The sequence below is a fragment of the Dromiciops gliroides genome, chromosome 6 (genome assembly GCF_019393635.1).
Source record: "Dromiciops gliroides isolate mDroGli1 chromosome 6, mDroGli1.pri, whole genome shotgun sequence".
NCBI classification, from domain to species: Eukaryota; Metazoa; Chordata; class Mammalia; order Microbiotheria; family Microbiotheriidae; genus Dromiciops; species Dromiciops gliroides.
In genome coordinates this window covers 13,364,993-13,392,584 of record NC_057866.1, presented here as the reverse complement: position 1 = coordinate 13,392,584, position 27,592 = coordinate 13,364,993, and the positions used below count along the sequence as shown (strand labels likewise).

The 27,592-nt window shown below is 44.6% G+C and overlaps 1 pseudogene; it reads left to right on the top strand.

Moving 5' to 3' along the window:
• On the top strand, positions 1-26,699 carry LOC122731802 (annotated as a pseudogene).
• Positions 26,700-27,592: the final 893 nt, after the last annotated feature.

Sequence of the window (27,592 nt, the reverse complement as noted above, 5' to 3'; positions counted from 1 at the left end):
ATGCCTCCAGTCCACAAACAAGTCCATATATTTTCGAAGGACTGGTATGGTATTAAATCAGTGGCTATGTTCAATATTCACAATATTGGTAAGACCCTGGTCCCAAGGACTTAACAAATGAAAATTGTCTCTGATGGTCTTATGGGTGATGTTTTGAAAGATAACCTTGCCTACATGAGGGATCATGAGGTTGTTTTTCATAAATTGAAATTGGTTACTGAAAATGTTCAGGATAAAAATGGTTTGACTGATTTCCATAGAATGAAACTTATCTGCAACAAGATGTATTCCCTGGTTAAAAAAAAGACATACAGACAATGATTGAAGCTCATACCGATGTCAAAACTATTGACAGTTTCTTGTTCTGTCTCTCCTTCACTGGTTTTGCTAAATCTGTAAGATGTCATACCCAGCACCAACAGGCCCATCAAATTTGCAAGAAGATGATGAAATCACAACCCAGCAGGTGCAGACGCACGATTTAAAAAAAGTGGTTAATAAACTCATTCCAGACAGCGCTGGAAAAAAATGGAGAAGAGACTTACTGGGTGATTTGCCTCCTTCAATAGTGTATTTGTTCATGATGTTCAGGAAGTCCAGGTTCCAATTGGGAAAGTGAATGAAACTGCATGGGAATGAGACAGGCACTAAACAAGAAAGCTGATGGATGTGAGCCACCTGCCAGTCCAAGAATCTGTCTAAAATAAGTACTTTTAAAGGTTGAACAATAAGAATGGATATCCTTGGGAAAAAAAATATTATTGATCTACTCTATTTGGCCTCATTGTTTGGGTGAGAGCAAAGACATGGGCTTGAGCATTTAAAGGAAATGGTAATTGGGAAGTTACTGCAAGCTTGAACTTTATTATTACGTGGCACAGCAAGTGGGGGTCAGGGGAGCATACACACACAGCGATTTGGCTAAATGTAAGACCAGGGTCACTGGTGTGAGGGAGGGGGACAGTGGGAATATACCCTCAGTCTGAGCAGGGAAGGTGTGTGCCTTAAAGATGGTCTTGGTTGGGGCAGCTAGGTGGCGCAGTGGATAAAGCATTAGCCCTGGAAAGCATTGACCCTGGATTCAGGAGGACCTGAGTTCAAATGCAGCTCAGACACTTGACGCTTACTAGCTGTGTGACCTTGGGCAAGTCACTTAACCCTCATTGCCCTGAAAAAAAAAAAAAGATGGGCTTGATTGAGAAGACCTTGGAGGAGAGATGAAGAAATGCCCCTCAGGTGATCCAGGGTCCCTCCCCAGCCATCAATGATTCAGATGTAGGAGAGGGTATTCCTAATTAGACTCAGATGTGCAGGGGAGGGGTTTGGGGGAGAGGGTGATCATTTATCCATACCAGCTTCCAGGAGGGGAGTTTTCTTTTTTTTTCTTTAGGAGGGGAGTTTTCTAATCGGGACCAGAAATTGGAGAGGGTTCCCTAGAAATGGGTATGTGTGTAGCCACTGTAGTCAGTGGGGGGACATTCATCCAATCAGGAGTCTTTATATGGTTGACACAGGATCCAAATGAGTCAGGACAGTGGAGAAGTACAGGCTGTCTGTCGTTGTTTATGTTTGCAGTCACTAGGGCCACTTGACCTAAACAAAGCCATACTGGGGTCCTGTAGTTTATAATTACAACATCAAATGGGAATTTTCAAAAATCATGTCTCTGACATGTTCCATGAGAAATAAGAAATAGGAAGGATTCGGAGAAGCATGTTAAGACTTGCATGAACTGATGCAGAGTGAAGTAATTGGAACAAGTAATCTGACATTGTCATCCTGATCAAGAATTTATAGGTTTTAAATTTTGCCAAGGAGATTCTTATGTATATTAGCTCATAGTGCAAACAAAAAGCACACTATTCTCCATAACCGCTCTTGACCTTGGAGAAGAGCCAAGGAAATGCCCTTCAGGTAATCATGGAGCTAACTGGCCACCTGGAGGAGGGCTTCCGCCCCCGCTCTTTTAATCAGCACATCAGTCGACTGAGCGGTTTCCAAGAAGAGGAAATAGATGAGCTGGACTTTGCTCTGTCTAATGCCATGGTGACTCCAGCACCCTTGTTATCACAGACACAAAGAATTAGTGAAATGTGATTGTGAAATATTTTTTTGGTAAGGAACTTGAATGTGAAAAAAAATACATCTTTCTTTTCACTAACTTCTTACTGAAATTGAACATTTTCTTCAATTATTTAAAAATATAATTCTGATGTGTTTACTATATCATATTGATTCTACAATTTGTATTTCTGTATTTTGAATAAGGAAAAAAATATTGGGGCAGCTAGGTGGCGCAGTGGGTAAAGCACTGGCCCTGGATTCAGGAGTACCTGAGTTCAAATCTGGCCTCAGGCACTTGACACTTACTAGCTGTGTGACCCTGGGCAAGTCACTTAACTCCCATTGCCCCGCAAAATTTTTTTTTACAAATATGTAATTCTGAGAGAAGGTTCACAGGCTTTACCAGATGGAGACACAAGGGTCCAGGACACACACACAAAAGGATAGGGATCTCTGCCATGAAGGACCAAGAGCCACACCGTATTTTTCTTTTTCATGGGTTGGCATCATGGGATAGGAAATGCATACTGAGGGATAGGGATAGGGGCTACATGTCAGAGATGGGGGCTTTGTATTATCTTTGATGATGGACAGGTCCCGTAACTGCTCTGGGCCTCAGTTTCCTTCTCTGTAGAGTGAGGGGCTTGGATCAGATGGTCCCCCCAGCTTTGACATTATGGGCTGTAAGGGATCTGATGCTCCTAAGTGTCTGAGGGGATACTAGAAGACAACGCAGGGGGCGGCTAGGTGGTGCAGTGGATAAAGCACCGGCCCTGGATTCAGGAGTACCTGAGTTCAAATCTGGCCTCAGGCACTTGACATTTACTAGCTGTGTGTGACCCTGGGCAAGTCACTTAACCCCCATTGTCCCGAAAAAAAAAAAAAGAAGACAACACCTGGGCTTCCCATCAGATTCAAGGATTTGGAGTTTCCAGGGACTTTAGATGCCATGTAATCCAACCCTCCCATTTAAGAAGGATGAATGAAGAAGAACGAGGGAAGGGAAGGGAAGGGACTGGTTCAAAGTCACATGGGTGCTAGAAGCTGGAATGAAGGCCAGATCTTCTGCCTCCTACAAAGAAGGCACCATGGGATATGCCAGAGTCACCCACCACCTCTCAGATGTCCTTATCTTAGTGAGCCTCATGCTCCTCCCAGCCCCAGTCCCTTGGAGGAGAAACCTGCAGTTCTGGAGTCAGGCCACAGAGGGGCTGTTTAATGGAGCACAGCAGACCCCTTGTGGTCAGAGCCTGCTACTACACTTATCATGCCCTAAGGAGGCAGGGATCCAGGAATGAGCCAAGGATGTGCGTGGTGTGTGGTGACCCTCCTTTAGACTCTGACCTGCCATTTTCCCATGCACTGTCCTCTGTCTGGTCCCCAAGCCTTCATCTCCTTTCCATGGTAGGGCTGCCTCCCTGGTGGGCTTGGGGAAATCCTCAGGAGGCCAGCACCACGTGGTAGAGAGGACAACACTGGATGAACAAGGGATCAAAAGCTCTGTCGCTTCCTCTCTGTGACTCAGTTTCCCCCTCTATAAAATTAAAACACCGCGGAATCAAATGAAGTCGTCAACAAGCATTTATTAAGCAGGTTCTACGTGTCAAGCCCTGTGCTAAGTGCTGGGGTGTTGTTGTTTGTCCTTCATTTTGGAAGAGGACCAATGGCATCCTTGACTTTTATTCGATTGTATTTAAGAGAGGCAGCGCTGCACAGCCTCTCTCTCTTCCTAAGTCATCAAGTGGCAGAACAAAAGTCAAGATGACGGGTGATGACCCTGGATGCAGAGGATGACCGTGGCATCTTTGACGCCTGACCACACTCTAAGCAGTACCTGCTTCATCTGCACATTCCCCTGGAGAAAGTCTTCACATACTTGGGGTACTCAGCCACCTAACCTGCTGACAGGCTTGAGGCCCGTCGGTTACCCTCAACCTGATTTGGTTCATTTTCTGAGATGGTTTGCCTGGGTGTGTCTGCTGGGCATGCTACAGCTTCTGGGAGAAACAGGTGAGAGTTGGGGTGTACGGAATGTTCAGCAGGACTAGCACCTCCGATATGAGGGCTTGCTATTATCCTACTTGCTGGAATACATTGCAGTCAGCCCCTGCCCCCTCTAAATTAATGCTCCCTAAGACACACCCCCAATGAATCCACCCTAGTTAGACTGAATAGGAACCAGGGAAAGAGATCTTTGCCGGGTGGAGATTAGCAAAACCAAGGAGAGGTAGCAATGGAGCTGGGCAGACAGATGGTTCAGAATCACCAAGATTAGGGAAGCAGGAGGCAGGAATTTGCTGGTCTTGGGGCAGGGAAAAGTTCCAACCCTGGAAAGGCTTGGAGATAAAATCAACGTCAAGCTTCCAGCCATAAATCTAGTGTGAAGGAGTCTCTGTGGTTGGGGTCCGGCAGCAAAAGCTTCCTTGGATTTGCTTGCCAGGATGGGAGGGTTCCAGGAAGGGTGATCAGGGAGGAGACCTTGGAGGGGAGGTTCCATTAATAACCTCTGCTTTGTAGATCTTTAAGAATTATCGTAAGTTTTTCTTTCTTTTTTATCCAATGCACTTATATAGTTTCATAATTTATGAAGCACTTTTACATTCATTCTATTTGGGCATCACAACAACCCTTGAGAGGCAGCGAGAGTTGGTGGGAAAGATCACTGGCTCTGGGGTCAGAGGACCCAAGTTCTTCAAAGCCAGCCCATCACTACCCTGGGAAGTCACTCAACCTCTCTGGGACTCATTTTCCTATCTGTGAAATGATGGGGATTGGTCTGGGCCAAAGCTTCTTAAACTGTGGATCTTGACCCCACGTGGGGTCACATAACTAAATGTGGGAGTTGTGAAAAATGTGGCAATGGTAAAACGTTGTGTACACCTTTTGTTATGTACCTAGATACAGGGTTGAGTAAAAATTTCTCAGGTGAAAAGTGGCCAAGAGTGGAAAAAGTTTACGAAGCCCTGATCTAGCTCTGTTCCTTCTAGCTCTACTTCTACCATAGTTTTGATATGTCTTGTATCTAACTACTTGTTTATATCCTGTCTCCTCCATTAAGCCCCCTGTGAATAGGGACCATGGTTTTTCTGTTCTTTTCATGCCCAGCACTTGAGAGTTGCAATAACAATAACAATAGCTAGTATTTATATGGTGCTTTACAGTTAATAGTCTTATTCCCATTTTACAAATGAGGAAATTGTACAAAAATATAAATTACCCAGCTTAACAAATGAGGGAACTGAAGCTGCAACCACTTAAGTGACTTAGTACTATTACTAAAACAGGGGTCACCCTACTGCTGAGTCCCAGGTAAGCTTCTTTCTCCTAATGGGGTCCTGCTCTCCTCCCTCCCCTGGATAAGTGATAAGACACTTCCCAACAGAGGCTTATCAGTGCCCCAAGGTCTCTGCTCTCTTGGGTCTTTGTGTCCCAAGGATTGGGGTTGAGACTTCTTTCCCCTGTTTCCAATTCAATTTGTCTCATTGCTTGCCCTGGGTGTCACTGTGCCCCCTTACACACCCCTCATTATTAGTAAACTTCTCTTCATCCTAAATCTCTTCAGTTCACCCTCCTTCCATATTTTGGCATTCAATGTGGCCTGCCTTTCTCTTGGTTTTTTGTTTGTTTGTTTGTTTGTTTTGGTGAGGCGATTGGGGTTAAGTGACTTGCCCAGGGTCACACAGCTAGTAAGTGTTAAGTGTCTGAGGCCAGATTTGAACTCAGATCCTCCTGAATCCAGGGCTGGTGCTCTATCCACTGCGTCACCTAGCTGCCCCTTGCCTTTCTCTTTAAAACATTTAATATTATTTTTCCTCCCCCCAATACATGTGAAAACCATTTTAATATTTGTTTTTAAAATTTTGAGTTCCAAATTATTTCCCTCCCTCCTTCCCCTCCCCCCTTCATTGAGAAGGCAAGCAATTTGATATCGGTTATACGTGTGCAATCATGCGAGACATATTTCCACGTTAGTCATGTTTTCTCTTGAAGACACTACATCCCTTGTCAGAAACCAAGTGGTTGTTCTTTATTTCATTCTCCTTTCCCCTTTTTTCCTGTATTTCTCTCCCCCACCCTTATTTCTATCCCTGCCATTATCACTCAGCAAACTCTCCTCTACTGAATTGTTTGCTTTATGGTTCTGGATATCCCTGTCCAGGTTTTTATTTCCATCCTCTACCAGATTCCTGGCTGTCTTCTTCCTCCCTCAGCTTCCTCTGCATCTGTCATCTCTGCCGTTGGAGTGTAATCTCCTTGATCACAGGGACTGTCCATCTCACGTTGATAGCCCTGACTGTAGTGCCTAGCATTGTGCCTCACACCTAGTAAGGACTTAATAAATGGTTTTTCATGAATTCACCCATTCTGAATAAATTCAGTACGGGCAGCTAGGTGGCACAGTGAATAAAGCACCAGCCCTGGATTCAGGAGGACCTGAGTTCAAATCCAGTCTCAGACACTTGACACTTACTAGCTATGTGACCCTCGGCAAGTCACTTAACCCTCATTGCCTTGCAAAAAAAAAAGAGAAAAACAAAAAAGAAAAACAAGGATATGAATAAATTCAGTACTTGGCTTGATTCCATTCCATTCAACACACATTTATTAAGCACTTGCTGTATTCTAGGTTCACAGTCTTCTTCACCCTAACCCCTGACCTCATTCTTGGTGATTCCAGTGGCCATGTTGATGGATGACCCTTTTGAACAGTCAGTCTTTTCAGTGCCTCCTCTCTACCTCAACTCCTCACCAACACAGTCATACCTTAGCCTTTTTATCTCCCTAAAACCTTTATGACCTCCAAGATATTTACCCAGGAATCCAGCCTTCCTCATCACAACCTCCCCTCCTTCACCTCTCCCCATGCTCCACTGTCCCCTAAAGCCTCTTCCTTCTCACTCCAGCCTCCTCTAGGTGAGGGGTCCTTCAGCTTTCTTGTACCATGGATCTCTCTGGCAGTCTGATGCAGCCTATGGATTCTTCTAGAGATGTTTTTTATTATAATTGAAGGAAATGCTAAATTTTAACACCATAATGGAAGGAAATACTATTTTTCAGACAGAGGTTAGTGAAAAGACAGATGTAGTTTTTTCCCATACAAGTTCACAGACCTCCCAAAATCTATTCACAGATCCCTTAAGAGTCCATGGACCCCAGGCTAAGACCCCCTGCTGTAGTGCCTCAATCCCTTCCTGTCCCCTCAGTCCACACCCCCCACTTCACTGTCTTCCCTTTACAGTTTGAACTCAAAGTTAACCAGTTCAACAATGCACTGACCCAGAGTCTTTTGTCCCTTGTCCTTCCTCTGTTTACAGCCTGCTGACCCTCAACTCTCAGTAACCCTCACCATCTGCCTTCTCCCCTCCTATTCTCTAGCTGCTAGAGGGGGCCAGGAAGCCAAACAGACTGAATCCTAACAAAAATTCTTCTTATCTAACTCAACTGTCCATTGCTATGTGGCAATCCTTTTATCCTATCTCTGACTGTCACAGGCCTCATGGAGAAGAAACCTCTTTTCCTTCCCAACCCCCAATTCTACTCTTATTCTTTGTTTAAGAAAAAAAGTAATTACTCTTTTTTGTATCACCTTCATTTTCTAATTTATCCTTTCCCCTCTCCTCCTAAGCTATCCCTTCTAATGAGAGAGAGCAAGAGAAAGAAGAGAGGAAAAAGGAGAAAGAGAAACAGAAACAGAAGAGGGGGGAGAGAGAAGAGAGAGAAAGAGAAAAGAGAGAGAGAGAGGAGAGACAGACAGACAATTCAGCAAAACTAGCCCATACAATATATGCAAAGTTCTGCACCCCTACAGTCTATTTCTTCCACAAAGTATGGAAGGAATATCTTCATCTGGACCAAGCTTGATGGTTCTAATCAGTGTTTAGTTACTTTTTTCATTGTTTCCATTTCTCTTGCTGTAATCATTATGTAGACTTTTTTTCCTGGTTCTGTGGATGTTTCCTTCCTCAGTTCATCTAAGTGTTCCCACACTTTTCTGATTCTTCATGGAAATGTTGAAATGATATTCAATTATATTCATATTCTGCAATTTGTTTGGCCATTCCCCAAACAACGGGCATCTCATTTTTTCAGTTCTTTGTTACCACAAAAAGCAATGACACAAATATTTTGCTGTGTATGGGACCTTTCTTTTCATCTTTGACCTCCTCTGAGGTGCATGCCAAGAAGTGTAATCTTGAGGTCAGAGGCTGTACACATTTTTGTCACTTTCTGAGCACAATTCCCAATTGCTTTCTACAATGGTTGGACCAATTCACAGCTCCAACACCAGTCTATCAATATGCCCATTTCTCTGCAGCTCCTCCAACACTATTTCCATCTTTTATCATCTTTGCTGATTTCCTGCTCCCCTCTCCTTCGGTGAATGATCTCACTATTTACTTTACTGAGATGGAGCCTGTCTGTGAACTCTCTCATCTGCCCTACTCACACATCAAAATTTCTCCATTTTTTATCCATTCTCTCCTCCTTTGCCCTAGTTTCAAAAGATGAGATGACCTTTCTGCTCAGGAAGGCTAATCCCTCTACTCATGCCATTCATAAGCCCTTCTATCTTCTTGAGAAGCTTGTTATGTCAGTCATCTCCTCCCTCCCTCTGTGTGTGTCTCTGTCTCTCTATCCCTGTCTGTCTCTCTCTGTGTTTCTCTGTCTCTCTGTGTGTCTCTGTTTCTCTGTCTCTCCCTGTCTCTGTCTCTCTGTCTCTCTCTATCTATCTTTTTCTCTCTCTGTGTCTCTCTCTCTTTCTCATGTCCTATCTCTTCCTATCTCTTGGCTTCTTTCCAGTTGCCTGCAAACATCCTTAGGTCTTCTCTTCTACTGGTCCTGCCACCCCCTTAGGCTAAGTGAGCAAGCATGAGTATAAATCATAGCAGGGCATTAGAGATCACAGGCCTTCCTTATGCAGGCTCCAGGGGGTTCAAGTCCTTTCTTTTACTGGTAAGCTCTTTGAAAGAAACCTTTGTGCTTGCTGCCTATCCTTCCTCACCATCAATTATTTTTTCAATCCTTTGCAGGCTAGTTTCCTGCCCTACCTTCCAGTAACTGCTCTCACAAAGGTTACCAGTGATCTCTACCTTTTAAAAAATAAATATTTTTATTATGAACTTTACAGTCAACAACAAACATGAAAATTTCCCTATTTAAAAAAGGTACAAAAATGGATTTCTTATGAAACTGAGAATCTACCCCATGTAACTTGTGGTTATTTTTAAAGAAAGCATCACACCTTATTATTAGGTCTTATCAACTAGAACATAACATTACCAACTCTGACCTCTTCAGGACCTTCCGAACTCCCTTTTGTGTATTCTTGTTTCATTTCTTTTATGTTTCTTTTTATATTTCTTTTATGTTTCACTGACCTTTTTCATCTTTTTTTTCTTGCATTACTATTACTACCCCTGACTCCTCCTAAAAAAAAAAAAAAGCCTTCTCCTGCAACAAATGAGTAGAGTCAAGCAAAACAGATTTGTGTTATATTGGTCTGGCCTGAAAATGTGTGTCTCATTTTGTGCCTATAGTTGCCAGTGAACTCTTATTGGACCTATTATTGGTCCTCCCAGAGGACAGCTGGGGGGCCAAGTGGGTATAGTACTGGGCTTGGAATCTTCCTGAGTTCAAATCCAACCTTGGATACTTCCTAGCTGTGTGACCCTGAGAAAGACACCTAACCCCTTTGCCTCAGTTTCCTCATCTGTAAAACGAGCTGGAGAAGGAAGTAACAAACCACTCCAGTACCTCTGCCAAGAAACCCCCAAATGGGGTCACAAAGAGTCCGACACAATTTTAAAATGGCTGAACAGCAAGTGCCTATGACATGTCTGTCATCATGCTAAGCACCGGGCAAATAAAAAGAAGCAAAAGACAGGCTCTGACTCAAGGAGCTTACAGTCTAATGGGATGTAGAAAACAGTCCAGCTTGGCCCAACCCTGGAGTGGGGGGAAAGAGAATAAAATGTAAGTCTAAAATGTAGGTCAGGGCTATGAAGTGAAGGGAGTTAAATGCTCAACAAAGGAGTGTATATTTGATCCTAGAGACGAGAGCCTCGGAGTTCCTTGAAGAAAGGGAGTGTGAGGTGGTCACAGCATCATAGGCTCAGGACTACAGAAACCAGTGCTAGTCCCACCCCTTCATTTTACAGGTGGGGAAACTGAGGCTCAGGGATATCAAATAACACTCCCAAAGTCACACAGGTAATGTGCATCGGAGGTAGGACCGGAACACTACCCTCTGACTTGGGAGCCAGAATTCTGCCTCCACCTCCGCAACTCTCTGAAGGATGAATTGTAGAGGGAGGAGCCTGGAGGCTGGGAGGCCATGCAGGAGGCTGTTGAATCCAGGCAGGGGGTGAGGAGAGTGAAATAGTGGATAGGAGGGAATGAAAGTGAGAGATACTGTGGAAGCTGAAAAGACGATGATTGATTGGGATGCACGAGGTAGAGGACGAATCAAGAATGACGCCAGGACGGCCTCAGACATTTAACACTTACTAGCTGTGTGACCCTGGGCAAGTCACTTAACCCCAATTGCCTCACTAAAAAAAAAATAATAATAATGACGCCAGGTTAGGGGCCTTTTCCAAACTCCTGCCACCTGCACTTACGTGGACTCTCTCTACCTCCCTCTCTAGTTCCCTTTTATGTACTGTCCTCTGCCATTCGAATGTAAGCTCCTTGAGTGCAGGGACTGCCTTGATCTTTGTATTTGTGACCCCAACATTCAGCTCAGAGTAAGCTTAAGACTGAACCCATGAGAAATGGTGAGATCACGGAAGAAGAAAGAAGAGAGAAGAGGAGAAGTGAGGAAAGAAGAATGAGAGAAGAGGAGGACAGAAAAGGAGAAGAGAGGGGAGGAGAAATTTGGCTGTTAATAGATCATTGGAAACCATGGACTGAGTAGTTTCACTTGAGTGATTAGAAGTGATTGGGGGGCAGCTAGGTGGCACAGTAGATAAAGCACTGGCCCTGGATTCAGGAGGACCTGAGTTCAAATTCGGCCTCAGACACTTAACAATTACTAGCTGTGTGACCCTGGGCAAGTCACTTAACCCCAATTGCCTCACCAAAAAAAAAAAAAAGTGATTGGAATGTTGATGGGGATGTAGGAAAACTGGGACACTAAGACACTGTTGGAGGAGTTGCGAACTGATCCACCCATTCTAGAGAACAGTTTGTTTTTTCTTTTTAGGTCTTTATTGAATTTTATTTTCCCTCCAATGACATGTAAAAACAATTTAAACATCCATTTTAAAAACTATGTTCCAAATTCTCTTCCTCCCTCTCTGCCCACTCCCCACCTTTAAGAATGCAAGCAATTCAATATAAGTTATACATATGTAGTCAAGCAAAACAGTTCCCCATTAGTCAGGTTGTAAAAGAAAACAGACCAGAAAAGACGTAAGAAAAAGAAACTAAAAAAATATGCTTCAATCTGTATTCAGACACCATCAGTTCTTTCTAAAGAACAATTTGGAACTATGCCCAAAGGACTATAAAACTGTGTGATAGCCTTTGATCTAGCGATATCACTGCTGGGGCTGTATCCCAAAGAGATTAAAAAATAAAATGGGAAAAGAACCTATTTGTACAAAAATAAGTATAGCAGCTCTTTTTTAAGGTGGCTAAGAATTGGACATTGAAGACTTAAATGAACTGATGCAGAGTGAAGTGAACAGAACATTGTACACAGTAACAGCAATATTGTGTGATGAACAACTGTGAATGACTAAACTATTCTCAGCAATGCAATGATCCAAGATAATCTCAAAGGACTCATGATGAAAAATGCTATCTGCCTACACAGTAAGAACTGATGGTGTCTGAATACAGACCAAAGCATACTATTTTTCACTTTCTTTTTTTGTGTGTGTTCGAGTTTTCTTCTGCAAAATGACTAATACGGAAATATGTTTTACATGATTGCACATGTATAGCCTATATCAGATTGCTTACCCTCTCAGGGAGGATGAGGGAGAGAATTTGGAACTCAAAACTAAAAAAACAAACAAAAAACCCAACTCCAAATGTTAAAAATTGTTTTTACATGTAATTGGGAAGAAATAAAACATTATCTAAAAAGAAGAGATTGGAAGCCAAATTTCATGGGAAAGTAGAAGCAACAAATGTAGATGGCTATGAAAGGGAAAAGGTACATGCTAGCTTCCAGGGGATGATCAATTCAAATGAAGATTTGTTAAGGATGGGGAGAGGTCTGGACATGTTTGTAGGGCATAAGGAAAGAGCCAATAGATAAAGAGAGATAGATTGCAAATTAGGGAGATAGGAGATGACTGACTGAAGGGGCAAACTCCTGGAACAATTGAGAGGGGTTAGGATCCAGGGCACAAGCTGGGGGTTGATGTTTGCAAAGGAAAGGGACAGGGGCAGCTAGGTGGTGAAGTGGATAGAGCACCGGCCCTGGAGTCAGGAGTACCTGAGTTCAAATCCAGCCTCAGACACTTAACACTTACTAGCTGTGTGACCCTGGGCAAGTCACTTAACCCCAATTGCCTCACTAAAACAAACAAACAAAAAAACAACAAAGGATAGGGACACCTCTTCCCCCTTCATGTAGCTGCCAAAGGGACCTTCCTACACCACTGATCTGACCTTGTCACCCTCTGCTTTGAAACCCTTAGTGATGCAGCCTCTGTCTTGCTCCAGGATAAAACTCATCCTTTAAATATTTAAGGCCTTCCTTCCATAACTTGGCTCCCATGGTTTCCCTGCTTGCCCTCTTCTGTCTCCGTGCATTTGGACAGGATGTCCCCCTCCATCTGGAACATGCTTTCTCCTGGCCCCTGCCCTTTAAGCCACCTCCTCCATGAAGCCTTTCCTGATCTGCCCTGGCTGAATGTGCTCCCTTCCCTCTTCAGTGTTTCTTGGACATTTCACCTGGATCTCTCCCCGGCCCCCATCACATGGTACTTTATATCATACTGACCTGTAATCTCGTCATCTCCCCCATCCCAACAGAATTGAGGCTCCCTGAGGGCATTTAAAAATCTTTGTATCCCCAGTGCCTAGCACCATGCCTTGCTTGTAGAAGGCAGGTAATAAATGCTGCCCTGAATGATCAAACCCAAGAGTTTGCTTTCCCAACATATGCTCAGGGGGCCAGATCTAGCCTCCACCCCAACCCTGCTCCATGCACACGCAAACAACCCACTCCTTGGCTCTAGCTTCTGTCTTCCTGACTTTTGTTACTGATCTTCCCTGACCCTGGAAGAGACATCGAGGCCGGTGACTTGGCCCAGCTCTGCCTCCCTTAAATCCATTTCACACGCAAGTTAAGACATCACCCCGTGATGTCATCGGCCCTCTTTGAAAAGAAGAATGAACAACAGCTTCTGTCTTCTAAAATTCAGGGTGAAATCATTTGGGAGGTGGGAGGGAGAAGCCGGAGGTTTAGTTATTCCTTATGTACCCCGAGGCTGCCCTTGGGCAGAGGGTGAAAGGACCATTACCTGTATGGCCCTGAGCAAATTACTTAATCTCTTCTCTGAACAGAGATGCAAGAAAGCTTGGAATGGAGTTTAGATGCTTTCCACTCACTCAGTCCTAGCTCAGGAGCTCATCACATCTCACCTGGACTCTGGCAATAGCGCCCTAACTGGTGTCTCTGCCCCACTCCTCACTCCATCCTCCACTCAGCTGCCAACGTAATTTTCCTAAAGTACAGGTCTCACCATGTCACTCTCAATAAACTCTGAGATGCCCCTAAGAACAAGCATAACCCCCCCATTTTTAATTAATTTTTTTTTCAATTAAAAAGCATCGGAGGCAGCTAGGTGGCACAGTGGATAAAGCACTGGCCCTGGATTCAGGAGTACCTGAGTTCAAATCTGGCCCCAGACACTTGACACTTACTAGCTGTGTGACCCTGGGCAAGTCACTTAACCCCCATTGCCCCGCAAAAAAAAAGTCATTTAAAAAATACAATGGATAGAAGAGAAAAAAAATGAATTTATGATTTTCACAAAAAAAAAGCATCCACTTTTTTCCCTCCCACCTCCAACCTGCCCCTGAGAAAGAAAAGAAAAACAAAACCCTTCTAATGAATGTGCATCGTCAAGTAAAACAAATCCCTACTTCAGCCACGTCCAAAAGTACAGTGTTCCCGAAATCTTCGTCCACTTTGAAGCTATTATAGTGTTTGTAGCTGCCTCCTTCTGCAGCTTAAGTCCATCGTGTCTCTGACCCAAGCTGTGCAGTGTACGTTACCATTGGTTCCTTGAAATCATGGTGGGCCATTGCAGTTATCCTGAGTCTTTCAAAGTTGTCTTTACAATGTTGCCATTATTGCGTAATGTTTCCTCGTGTTTGCGCTCACTTAATTCTGCATCAGTTCATATAAGTCTCTCCAGATTTCTCTGAAACCAAGCCTTTCCACATCTCTTATGGCAGAACAGTGTTCCATTAATTCATATATCAGAATTCATTCAGTCATTCCCCAATTACTAAATACCCCCTTGCCTTAGTTTCCAGTTCTCTGCCTCTACAAAAAGAGCTGCTATAAATATTTTTTTGTATGTGTGGGACCTTTTCCTCTTTCTTTGACCTCTTTGTAGCCCTGTAGTAGGATTGCTCAGTTAAAAGACATGCCCTGTTCAGTGACTGAGTTGAAAGCAATTTGGAATTATGCTAAAAAAAGTCACTGGTTGAACCAGTTCTCAACAGCGCATTAGTGTGCCTGTTTGCCCACAACCCTTCCAACATTTGTCATTTTTCTTTTTTGTCAACTTTGCCAATGCGATAGATGAGAGGTAGGACCTTGGAGTTTTAAAAAATTACTTTTCTCAAATTATAAGTGACTCAGATGGTTTTTTCATATGGCTGTTGATAGCTTAGATTTCTTCCTTTCAAAACTGCTTGTTCACATCCTTTGACCACTTATCAATTAGAGAATGGCTCCTATTCTTACAAATTTGAAAAAGTCCCTTATATATAGGAAATGAGAGCTTGATCAGACAAAAAAAAGGCTTCAAAGATTTCCACAAGTTAACTGTTTCCCTAATTTTAGCTGAATCAGCTTTATTTGTGCAAATGCTGAACAATTTTATGCAATCAAAATTGTCCATTTTATCTTCTGTGATCCTCTCTATCCCTTTCATGCCCATGAATCCTTCCCCTTGCCATAGATTCAATGGTTAATTTCTTCCTTGCTCCCCTAACTTGGGTATGATGTTGCCTGTTACATCATGAGCCTATTTGGAATTTATCTTGGTATACCTTCCAATTTTCCCAATTGTCCAGTAGTGAGTTCTTACCCTAGTTAGCTGCGGTTTGGAGGGTTTGGAACATTAGGCTACTATATATTTTTTCCTTCTGAATGCTAATTAAGAAGGAATCTATTGGGGCAGCCAGGTGGCACAGTGGATGGAGCACCAGCCCTGGAGTCAGGAGGACCTGGGTTCAAATCCAGCCTCAGACACTTAACACTTACTAGCTGTGTGACCCTGGGCAAGTCACTTAACCCCAATTGCCTCACTTAAAAAAAAAAAACAAGAAGGAATCTATTCCTCATAGATTAGGAATACTCTAATTATTGCATTAATTAATCTATTACATTGACCAACCTCTCGTTTTTTAAACCAGTACCAAATGGTTTGGATAATGGCTGCTCTATGGTATAGCATGAGATCTCATACTGCTAGGACCCTACGTCCTCACTTTTTTCATTATTTCCTTTGAGATTCTTGGATTTTTGTTTCTCCAGATAAATTTTGCTGTTTTGGCAGTTTAATTGGCATGACACTAAATAAGTAAACTAATTTAAGTAGTATTGTCATTTTTTTATTATTTTATATTGGAATGACCTACCCATGAAAAATTAATTTTCAGTTATTTCAGTCATGTCTGACTCTTGTTTTCTGGGCAAAGAAACTGGAGTGGTTTGCCATTTCCTTCTCCAGCTCATTTTACAGATAAGAAACTGAGGCAATCGGGCTGAAGCGACTTGCCCAGGGTCACATAGCTAGGAAGTGTCTGAGGCCGGATTTGAATTCAGGGAGATGAGTCTTCCTGACTCCAGGCCCAGTGCTCTATTCTTGCCTTCGATCTGCTTGTCCTCCCATACAACAATCTATCTCTAGGCTCTGGCTGCACTCTCTCTGCACTGCTCTCAGGATTCTTTGTCTCCTTCAAGACTCAGCTCAAGCACTATCTTCTAGAGGAGGCCTTTCCAAATGAGAGTATCCACCCTCCCTCTCTCCACTACCTCCTGTTTATGCCACCATTGCCTCTTTGCAAACTTACACAGGTGTAGGTCTTCCCTGACAGACCCGTTCAGTTGGGGTTTTCATCTCTAGTCATGGCTGGCTGGTGGCTGGCACTTTGTTGACTTTTCTCTCTAGATTTTGCCACCACGTTCCACCTGCCTTCTCCCTCTGTCCATGAGATGCCCCTGTGGGTGAATTCCAACTTCAAGCTCCATTTTGACCATCCACCCTTCCTTCTCCAGATTTCACTACCTTCCTCCCTTCCCTCCATACAAGTGGGATTTTCTCTCTCTTCCGACCCCCTTTTTCAGTTCCCTTTGATATTCTTCCAGCATAAGATTGGAAACTCCCTGAGGGCAGAGACCAACTTTCTTTTTGCTTGAAATGGTAGCCCCAGTATTTAGCACAGAGCCTAGAGCAGAGCTTGTTGGCTTGATGGGGGCCTAATAAATGCTCACTGCCTGAGTGACAGGTCTCACTTTTCCCATTTGAAAATGGGAATGTTGAATTGCTTGACCTTTAAGGTTCTGTCCAGCATAAATATCTTACAACCCTAAGGATGAGAATAGGGCCTGGACCTATGATTTCATTAGTATAGAGAACTCCTGTGTGTGGGGGAAGTTCTCCAACCAATGACCATCACCTTCAGTGTCACATAGCCAATATGTGTTAGGGACATCACTTGAACACAGGCCTTCTGGATTTGGATGGGGGGGGAGAGGGGGGTGCCATAGTGCCTCAAGCCCTGGGCCTGGAGTCAAGAAGACTCAGGCCTGAATTCAAATCTGGCTTCAGACTCTTCCTACTGTGTGACCCTGGGCAAGTTCCTTCACCCTATTTGCCTCAGTTTCCTTATCTGTAAAATGAGCTGGAGAAGGAAATGGCAAACACCAAACGGGGTCACAGAGGGTCAGATACGACTGAAATGACTCAACAACTTCTGGGTGTTCCCTATACACTACTATTCTTTATGCATGCTGACTGCTAAATCAACCCCAGACTGTTAGGGATTTTCCCCCAAATACCCTTAATCCCCTGAATGTCCAGTTCCTGGCTGGATCATCCACAAATGTCTCTAAGCCAGGGCTGACTGACCCGCTAGGGCCCACATTCCTACTGGCCTGAGCACCTCTTCTTTTTCAAACCCCTCCCTTTAGTTTCCCTCCCAAAGGGTGATAAGGCCTGAAGGAAATTGTAATCATCTCAGCCTTCTTATCTGTGAAATGGGAATAATCATACCTGCCCCTCCCTACTTCACAGTGTTATTGTAACATTAAGTAGGATCACAAATGAAATGTCAGCTATAATTATCTTGAATTTACTATGATTATCATCTCTCAGGGTAGACTCTCAGGCAAGGTAACACAAAGAAGGCCTGACTTGAGGGGGAGGGATGACGGGGAGGTTGGCTGCTTTCTTTTTTGTATTTTTTTAAGTGAACATTTTTATATTTTTTCCAGTTACATGCAAAAACAATTTTGAACATTCATTTTTTAGAAATTTGAGTTTCAAATTCTTTCCCTCCCTCCTGTCCCTCCCTCCTCCTTGAGAAGACAAGCAATTTGATATAGATTATACCCGTGCAGTTGTGCAAAACACATTTCTACATTGGTCAAATTGCTGGGGTGGGGGAGTAGGGGGTGGTAGATTACCCCCCCAAAAAAAAACCAAGAAAAATTAAGTTTTTAAATAGTCGACTTTGATCTGCATTTCAGACTCCATCAGTTCCTCCTCTGGAGACTGATAGATAGCATCTTTCATCATGAGTCCTTTGGAATCGTCTTGGATCATTGTATTGCTGAGAAGAGCTAAGTCATTCCCAGTCGATCATCACACAATGTTGCTTTTACTGTGTACAATGTTCTGGTTCTGCTCACTTCACTTTGCATCAGTTCATATAAATCTTCCCAGGTTTTTCCTGAGAGCATCCTGCTGGTCATTTCTTATAGCACAATAGTATTACATCACAGGGCAGCTAGACGGTGCAGTAGTTAGACCACTGAGCCTATCTATAGTCAGGAAGACCTGAATTCAAATTTGGCCTCAGATAGTTACCAGCTGTGTGACCCTAGGCAAGTCACTTAACCATATCTGCCTCCCTTTCCTCATTTGTAAAATGAGCCGGAGAAGGAAATGGCAAACGATTCCAGTATCTTTGCCAAAAAAGTTCCAAATGGGGTCACAAAGAGTATCACTAGGTCAAAGGGTATGCACCGTTTGATAGCTCTTTGGGCCTTGTTCCACATTGCTCTCAACAATATATAACATATAGACTAGCTCACAACTGGTGGGTGCTTTCGGGGGTCATGGCCACTCTGACCAAGAGGCCTTTGAGCCACTTGGGGTTCATTGGGGGAGTTAGATGTTGGGGACTAGAGCTTCAGAAGCCCCCTCCAGGGTCCCCTCACTGGGCCTAACACCCAACACAACAAGGGGATCTTAGCAAAGAGAAGTAAGGAGCCTCTGGTCAAATGCTGGTCTTTTAGTTTGCTAAATTGTGGTCATCTGACATGATGGTGATGGTGATGATCATATTGGCAATGACCATGTTGACCACAGCTAAGGTGTATGGAGCACTTTGTGGCTTGCTAAATGTTTCACAAAAATTATCTCATTTGGGCCCCACAACCAGAATGGGAAACTGAGGCTGACGATGTTGAAGTGACTTGCCCAAGGTCACACAGTATTTAAAATGGAATTCAGACCCAGTCCTTATGTATACAAAGTCCAGCACTCTACCCACTCTACCGCACTGCCCAACTCTTGCACCCCAGGTTCACATCTGTTGGCTCATCTTGGCCATTGAGCTATTAACTCTGGGAAGGCAAGGGCTCATACTTTGTTCTCTGGCATCCTGACAGTGAGTAGAATCTTGAGTGAGTATCAGAACAGTAAGGGAGCTTAGAACATAGAACACAGAATGTCAGAGCTAGGAAAAGCCTTGGAACAGGGAATGTCAGTGCTGGGAGGAACCTTAGATCATGGAATGTTAGAGTTGGGAGAAATTTTAGGACATAGAATGGACCCTAGAACCCAAAGGGACGTTAAAACATAGATGCGTTCTAATCTGACCACTTTGTGGCAGAACCTTTCTGGCCTCAGTTTTCTCATCTGCAAAATGAGGAGGTTTCCACTGTAGGGTCCTTTTCCTTGCTCAGTACTGTGATCCCATGAACCTGGACTGTCAGGGCTGGAAGGGGCTTTGGGATCCGGACTTTGACCCTTACTTAACACCTGTGTGACCTCAGGGAAGTCTCCTAACTCTCTGGGCTGGAGTTTCTCTTCTGTAAGAGGACGGGGGTGGGACAAGTTGGCTTCTAAGGCCCTCTCAGTGCTGAGCCTCGGCTCACGCCTGAGCTCCTGTGTTCTGAGTCCGTCTCGCTGCATTGAGGCCCTGGCATGGTCCATTCACACCCAGTCAAGGGGCCGACCCTCCTGCACCTTCCTGGAAGGCCATCCAAGGGAAGCTTTTCAGAAAGGGGTGCCCGGCTTCTCGGGAGGGGGCGAGGAGGGGGTGGCTGGGTACCCACAGGCTCATCTCCCACCCACGTGCTAAGTCTCAGGTCACTTGACGTCACAATCTCTCTTCTGGCTCTGGGGACACATCCCTGGGGAAGCTGGACTGACTCTGTCATGCCTTAGTGTGAATTGCTTTCATCTGATAACCTCCCAACAAGGACGAAAAGGTCTCCCTGAGACCAGAGTCCAGAGACTCTCCAACTTTTCATTCGTGCAGGGCTTAGCATGGAGAACATAGAGGTGAATGGAGCAGAACCCCAAGCCTCTAAGCACTTACTTGGAGAGAAAATATGGGGTGGTTTGGTGGAGTAGAAGCAGAGGAGGTTCTGACTCCACTGCTGATGAACTGAGGAATTGTGAGTGTGTCTCTAGCCTTCTAGGCCCACAGGGTGCTCTGCAAAAGCAGAAAAGGTTTTCTCTGCTCATGTTTGATGGGCTTTTCCTGACCCGACAGCCCACGTTCTCCCAGTGCTGACATTCCATGGTCTATGTTCTAAGCTCACTCTCAACTCTGACATCCTATGTTCCATGTTCTAAGGTTCCTCCAAATTCTGACATTCTATATTCTAAGGTCCCCCTAGCCCCGACATCCCTTGTTCTAAAGCCCCTCTCAGCCCTGACATCCCTTGTTCTGAGGTCCCTCCTATCCCAGACATTCTCTGCTTTAAAAGATCTCAACATTCTACTCTAGAGAGAGAAAAAGAGAAGATAGCAAGAGCCCTGGGCCTCCCGCCAGGAGGGATCTGGGTATGAATCCTGCCCATGGCACTTACTGGCCAGCCTGTGAGCTTGCCTTTCCTCACCTGGCAGATGGGGCTCACTGAGCTCACCACCTTGTTGGGGCCCCAATGAACCTTAAAGCCCATGTAAATGTCCTAACTGAGGGTACAAACAATGCCCAGGGATTTTCATGAGGCTGAATCTTGTTCTTCCTCCTCGTCTGTGCTCTCCTTTAGAAGAAGAGGACCTGGGTTCAAATCCTGCCTCTGACACTCACCACTTCTATAACCTTAGGCAAGTGATATCCCTGAGCCTCAGTTTCCTCATCTGTAAAATGAAGCAGTTGGACTAGCTGAGGCCCCTTTCATCCTAGAACCCTGAAGCTTCGCAGTCTCTTCCAGCTCCATATGTAATTTCCCAGTCTCCCGTGACCTGTGCAGTTGTTGGCTGAGCTAGGGGGCACGCGGTTGTTTGTTTTGTTTTTCTGGGCAAAGCTAAGGGGCTCTCCCAGGCCTCAGTGACTGGCCCTGTGTTGGCGCCCCCCCCCCCTCTTCCCGAGAATGGAAGCTCCTTGAGGGAAGGGACTGTCTGCTTTGTCTTGGTATTTGTATGCTTAAGCACCTACTATGTGCAAGGTGCCGTGCTAAATGTTGGGGATACCAAGAAAAGGAAAAATAAGTCCCTGCTCAAGGACCTACCAGGGGAGACAAGAGGCCAACAATTATGTATAAACAAGGAGCAGCTAGTTGGCGCAGTGGATAAAGCACCGGCCCTGGATTCAGGAGTACCTGAGTTCAAATCCAGCCTCAGACACTTAACACAAGCTGTGTGACCCTGGGCAAGTCACTTAACCCCGATTGCCTTACCAAAAAAAAAAATTATGTATAAACAAGATATAGGCAGGAGAGGGAAGACACTGAGAGCAAGGAGGCCTGGGAACGGAAGATGGAAATTCCGCTGAGACTTGAAGGAAGCGGGAGGTGGCCATGAAGAGAGAGCACGTGCGTGTGCTCTGGGCAGAGGGCGCAGTCAGGGCAAACACCTGCAGTCCTGTGTTCGAGGATCGCCACGGGGGGGGGGGGGGGAGTGAGGTGGAAGAGGCCTAGAAAGGTAGGAAGAGTAATCCCTTAACAAAAGTGGGGGTGTTGGGGGCAGCTAGGTGGCACAGTGGATAAAAGCACCGGCCCTGGGTTCAGGAGGACCTTAGTTCAAATCCGGCCTCAGACACTTGACACTTACTAGCTGTGTGACCCTGGGCAAGTCATTTAACCCCCGTGGCCCCGCAAAAAAAAAAAAAAAAAGCGGGGCTGTCTATTCCATGATTTCCCTGAGTCCTTACATTAGTTTTCTAGTGTTGCCCGAGGCTCTAAGAGGTTGTGACTTGGCCTTTGTCAGAGTTTCAGAGGTTGCTAAATTTGCCAAAAGCCCCCAGATCCAATTAAGTCTATACAGGGCAGGGGCAGCTAGGTGGTACAGTGGATAGAGCACTGACCCTGGATTCAGGGGGACCTGAGTTCAAATCCGGCCTCAGTCACTTGACACTTACTAGCTATGTGACCCTGGGTAAGTCACTTAACCCTCATTGCCCCGCGCCCCCCCCCCATCTATACAGGGGAGATCAGTGTTGGAGGTGATATAATTGAGAGAGCCTTGAGGCACCAATAAATATGGGATAAAGGAGGGAAAGGTCCCAAACTGTGGGGCAAACATCTCCAATCTTATTAATACAGGGGGAAAGTCGGCCAAATGGGCACCCATCACCGCCAACCTACACGCCTCCTCTCCCATCTGTCTTTATAAGGTCACTAGCCATGACATTCAGTGATGGCAAATGTCTTCACCACCTCACAATCGACTGAAAGGTGGAGAGAGCATCAGATCCCACCAAGCTTATCTGTGGATTATGGAAAAGCATTTAATTGGGTGGAACAAAACAGTCCCAGGAAAGCTGCCATCGGGGAGTCTTTGGAAATTCAAACAACAGAAACAACCCTGTTCAATGACCCTCTCATAATAATTATCAGGTGAAGTACAAACAGGGAGATGCCTGCTTGCCAGAAGGTTCGACCTCTGGCATGGAGGAGATCCAGCCCCAAGTCCAGGGAAGGGAGGGGTTTCCTGTGGTCGGCAAATGCCTCCAGATGAGCCTGTCTGGTGGACACTGTGTAGATTAAATCAAGCCCCAAGACACTGTCCAGCTTCCTGGAAGAGATAAGGAATCACCCAAGGGAGTCTGGCTTCTCCATTCACACAAGAATGACTAAGTGGAAGAAGAATGTCTATTACCCAGATTTCAACATGCACCTGGAAAGGACACTCTACCAGACTTGTCTGGCTTGGTGTTTGCGTGTGCAGTAGACATGGAAATATGTGATATGTTATGTAATATGGGTAAAATATAGCCATATAGTCCATTATTATATAAATATGCGTGGTATATTCTATATGGTATATTAAATGTCACAATGTGTTAGTGTATATATAAAATAGGGTAATATGTTAAACATTCTGTAATATGGGTAAAATATAGCCATACATTATATTATTATATGAATTTATTGATATATTCCATTTAATATATTAAATATCATGATGTTATTACATATTATAAATATATTCATATGTTATATTTTGTGTAATGTGGATAATATATAGTCGTGTTAGATTATTATATGAATATAATATAATAATTCCATATAATATATTAAATACCACAATATGTTACATATTATATAATAGGGGTAAACCATAGCCATAAATTGTATTATTATAGGAATATATGTGGTATATCCCATATAATATGTTAAATATCACCACATGCTATTATATATTATGAAATATGGTAATAGGTCATATTACATGGGATATATTTCACATATATTAGTGTCTTCCTTGGATAGATAGCGCAGACGGCCTGTTAGCCAGGCCCAGGATTGAAAAGAGCTTTCTTTGCTTTGGAGGACTTGCAGAATCCACTTACCAACCTTAAGCTTCCCATTCCAGCAAAGGCCCATCTGCTGAATACAAACACCTTCACAGAGCTGCTGTTGGGCAGTGAGCCCCAGTTCTGCCGCTACCTCTGAAGAACTTGGGACGAGCACCTTGGAGAGGGCCAATGGAGAGCGTGGGGAGGGTGCACAGGCTGCAGCAGGGAAATAAATGATGAGCAACTCCCAAGAACAGGAATCCCGGGTGTGAGTGTGGTGAGCATGAGCCAGCCAGCCAGAGAGAAGGGAGAAAGACCTTCCACACACTGAACGGACCCTCTGGGGTGTCCTCTGGGGAAGATGTGGATGAGAGTCCCACAGGATGGGCAGGCAGAACTGCATTGCTATCTGTGTTGTTGCTGAGAACCCCAAACTGATAAGATCATAGATCTTATTGGGTGTTTCCAAACGTGTAATGGGATGTCTTGGGAAATGGGAGGTGGGGCTCCCCATCCCTAGAAGTCTTTCAACAGAGGTTAGAATTTATGATCTTATCAATTTGTGGTTTCTCTCCAAGGAGACAGATAGCAACGCATCTCTGCTTGCATACACACACATATGTAACAAGTTAGACAATTTTTTTTGTTATTCTGAACTGGACACACTCCAATAAACATGACCATTTCCATATAAAAAGAACAGAAATAGTATTATATATCAAACTCTGAATCTCATCATGTACAGCTTGGTTTTTAAAAATACTTGTGCTAAATTCAGAATGGGAGTTAGGTCTGTGTGTGTTTCAGGGATTTTTATCTGATATGGGTTGCCCTAAATAGCCAACTCTGAGATTTGGTAAATAATGATCATTATTAATTCTTATTTTTAATTTTATTGTGCAGTTGGGGAATGGGTTGGACTCTTCATTGAAAAGGTAAATGGGAGAGGGCTGGCTTTCTTTGGGAAAATTAGACAGATTTTTCATTCTGAGAAACTCACTGCTGCTAAACTGGTCTTTTTAACCCTAATATTCTCCCAGTGATTCTTTTTGGCGACAGAACATTCCTATCTCTGACAAATCAAAATTGCCAGTGACCCAAAGGGCAATGCAGAGCAGAACAGCAGGGGTAAGTAGCCTGCAGCCTATAATTGACGGTGCTTCATGATGTAGATGACATCAACCATGTCTTGTACGTGGTTGTGAGAGAAGGAGGTCACTCATATAACCAGGATGAAGACTTGGGACTACATGGCCCAAGGGCTGAGCTGGAATTCACAGAATATTAAAACACAAGGAGCAGGAGGAGGAGGAACAGGAGACAGAAGGAGGGAGGACATCAATATGGCTACAAGCTGCACGACCTGAGAAGGCATGGGTGGAATGGTACCCGCACCAATGAGATCGAGGAACCAGCAGAGCATCCAACCTCTGACAAGTGTTCTTAACACCTTTGTCTTACTGAGGAGGAAGCTGAGGCTGAGAGAGGTTTAGTGGACTTGTCCAAAGTCACACCGCTAGTAAGTGTGGGAGACAGGATTCGCACAGAGGTCTTCTTGGCTTCACCTGACTGTCATCAGTATGAATGATGCTGATCACAAACTTTCTACAACTCAGATTCTGATTTTGGACCAATCACTTTCACTTTCTGGGCCTCAATTTTATTACCTGTCAAATGAAAGGGCCTCCTAGCCCTAACCCTTTGTGTTCTGTGTTCCAAGCTCCTCCCCAAACTTGATATTCTATATTCTATGTTCTAAACTCCCTCATATCTCCATTATTCTCTGTTCTCTGAACCAATAATTATCCCAACTCTGATAGTCTGTTTTCTATGTTCTAAGCTCCCTCTCAACCTTGACATTCTATATTCTATGTTCTCAGCTTCCTTATAGTTCCATTATTCTCTGTTCTAAGGGCCTTCCTAGTTCTGACACTCTATGTTCTGTGATGTTTAAAATCTAAATTGTGGTTGCCTTAATTCAGAAGCTTCAGCACCAGTTTTGGGCATTAAACATTTATTAAAGCATAGAGGTATTCACAAAGAATTCAGAAAGTTAAGAAAAAGAAGTCCTACCTAACCTAGAGTTCCAGCCTGGTTGGGTTCTTCCTGAAGTCCTCCTCCACGAGCCTGCTTTAATCAGGAACTCTCTAGCAAGCTGATTGTGGAAGCTTTTTATAGGTCTGGAACAGAGGCGGTCCTTACACGCTGCTTCAAGCTGATTGGTTGGTGTCATCCAAATCCATTGGTTTTGAAGGTGTTCTCAAGTTGAGTTCACAGTCTAGCTTCTGAGAACAATACCTTCTTAAGGGATAGCCAGGTGTGATTACAATCCAGTTAACTTGAAGTAGGCTTAATCAGCAGTCAATCACTCTCACTTGATTCAATCAGTCTAGATTAATCTCCAGGTGGGTCTTTGAGTATCTGCTAAATCCCATTATTTCATCACAGTTCTAACCTCCCTTATAGTTACATGATTCTCTGTTCTATCTCTGACAGTCTGTTTTCTATGTTCTAAGCTCCCTTATAGTCCCATTATTCTCTGTTCTAAGGGCCTTCTCAGTTCTGATACTCTATGTTCTGTGTTCTAAGTTCCCTTCCAACCCAGTCATTCTATATTCTATGTTCTATGTTCTAGACTCTCTTCCAACTCTGACTTCTATGCACAATGTTCTATCCTCAGTGTAACGGGGCCAAATGGCCCGCGGCTGCATCCCATCAGCTTGTATGTAGGATGCAATCTCTCCCCTGGAAGGATGATGGGGAATGGCTTCTGGGAGGTGTGATGATGCCTCAGGGAAGAGGCTTGGGGAGATTATAGAGCTTCAGTGGACATTCTGCACCTGATCTGGTTGGTTAGTCACATGCTTGGGAGGAGCTTTGGGGGGTTGCTGTGTAGCCAGAACTGTGGGCATCTTTTGTCAGCCTCTGCTTCATTGGCGGAGACTCTGCCTTAGTGCCCTTTCCTCTGAGGCCATGTGGCCCCAAGAAGTAGGCCCCAGGTGAAAGGTCTTCAGGAGGGCACCCCGGGGTCCCAGTATCCCAAGCCAGAAGTTGGAGCCAACCCAGCAGTGATGCCCAGAGGATCAGAGAGTGACCTTCTAGACCCAGGGCAGCAGTGGTCGAGTCGAGGACTCGTCTGGTGGGTGCTGCTTGGTGGAACCAAATATAGAAAAACTGAGCTCAATGTTGAGCCATCTCCCCCAGATACTGAGGTGGTATATGGGAGGACATAGCCCTGAGGCACTGGGGGAAATGTTTGTATTTTTGTTCTAGCTATCTTTGAAGAAATATCCCCATGTAAAAAATACCTGGTGTTAATGGTTAAATAGAACTGGGGGACAGTCACTGGTCCTAACAATGGGAGGAATGCCACTGGTGGGGGTTCCATCTAAGTATGACAGTAAAGAAGACACCACAGATCCCTCAGGGAGCCCTGGAAGACTGAAGAGAAGCCTAAGTGGCCTGGCCCCGAGGGAGAGGGAGCCACAACATAGCTACATCCAAATGAAAAGCAAGATGCAGCAGCAATCGTATGGAGTCAGAGCAGGGCAAAGAAGAGGCTGCATGAGTCATGGGTCTGGGGTGGCTTGATGAGAGTTTAGACCCTGGCCCCCAGGGTTCTGGGAGGAACCCCCGAGATCCTCGAAACTGCTCTCAGACTGATCATAAGCCAGGCTCAGAGGAACCAAATGTCAGAGCTGGAAGAGAGAGGCCTTGGAGGACTCTGGTCCAGCCCCTTGATTCTAGAGATGAGGAAACAGAGGCCTAGCAAGGGGAAAGGGGCTTGCCCAATGTCCACCATGCCCAGCCTTGCCCCAGCCTTGTCACCTCCCCCCCCCCCCATCTGCTGGAGAAGTCTGGGAATAAGAACAACCCAGCCCACGTTCCCACGATGCTTTAAGGCACACAAAGTGCTGGACGTGTGTTATCTCATTTGATCCTCCCAGCTCCCTGAGATTGGGGACATGGGGTGGGTCCCTAATTGGGTTTGCATTTCCAGTGGTGGCAATGCCTTCCCCCAAAGGGGAGGAGCTCCAATGGAGAGATGCGGGCATGGGGAGGGACTGCCTGGAGCTGCTCCAGAGCACAGGGTGCTCCTCTGATTGCGGCCTTTGATTGGATGCTT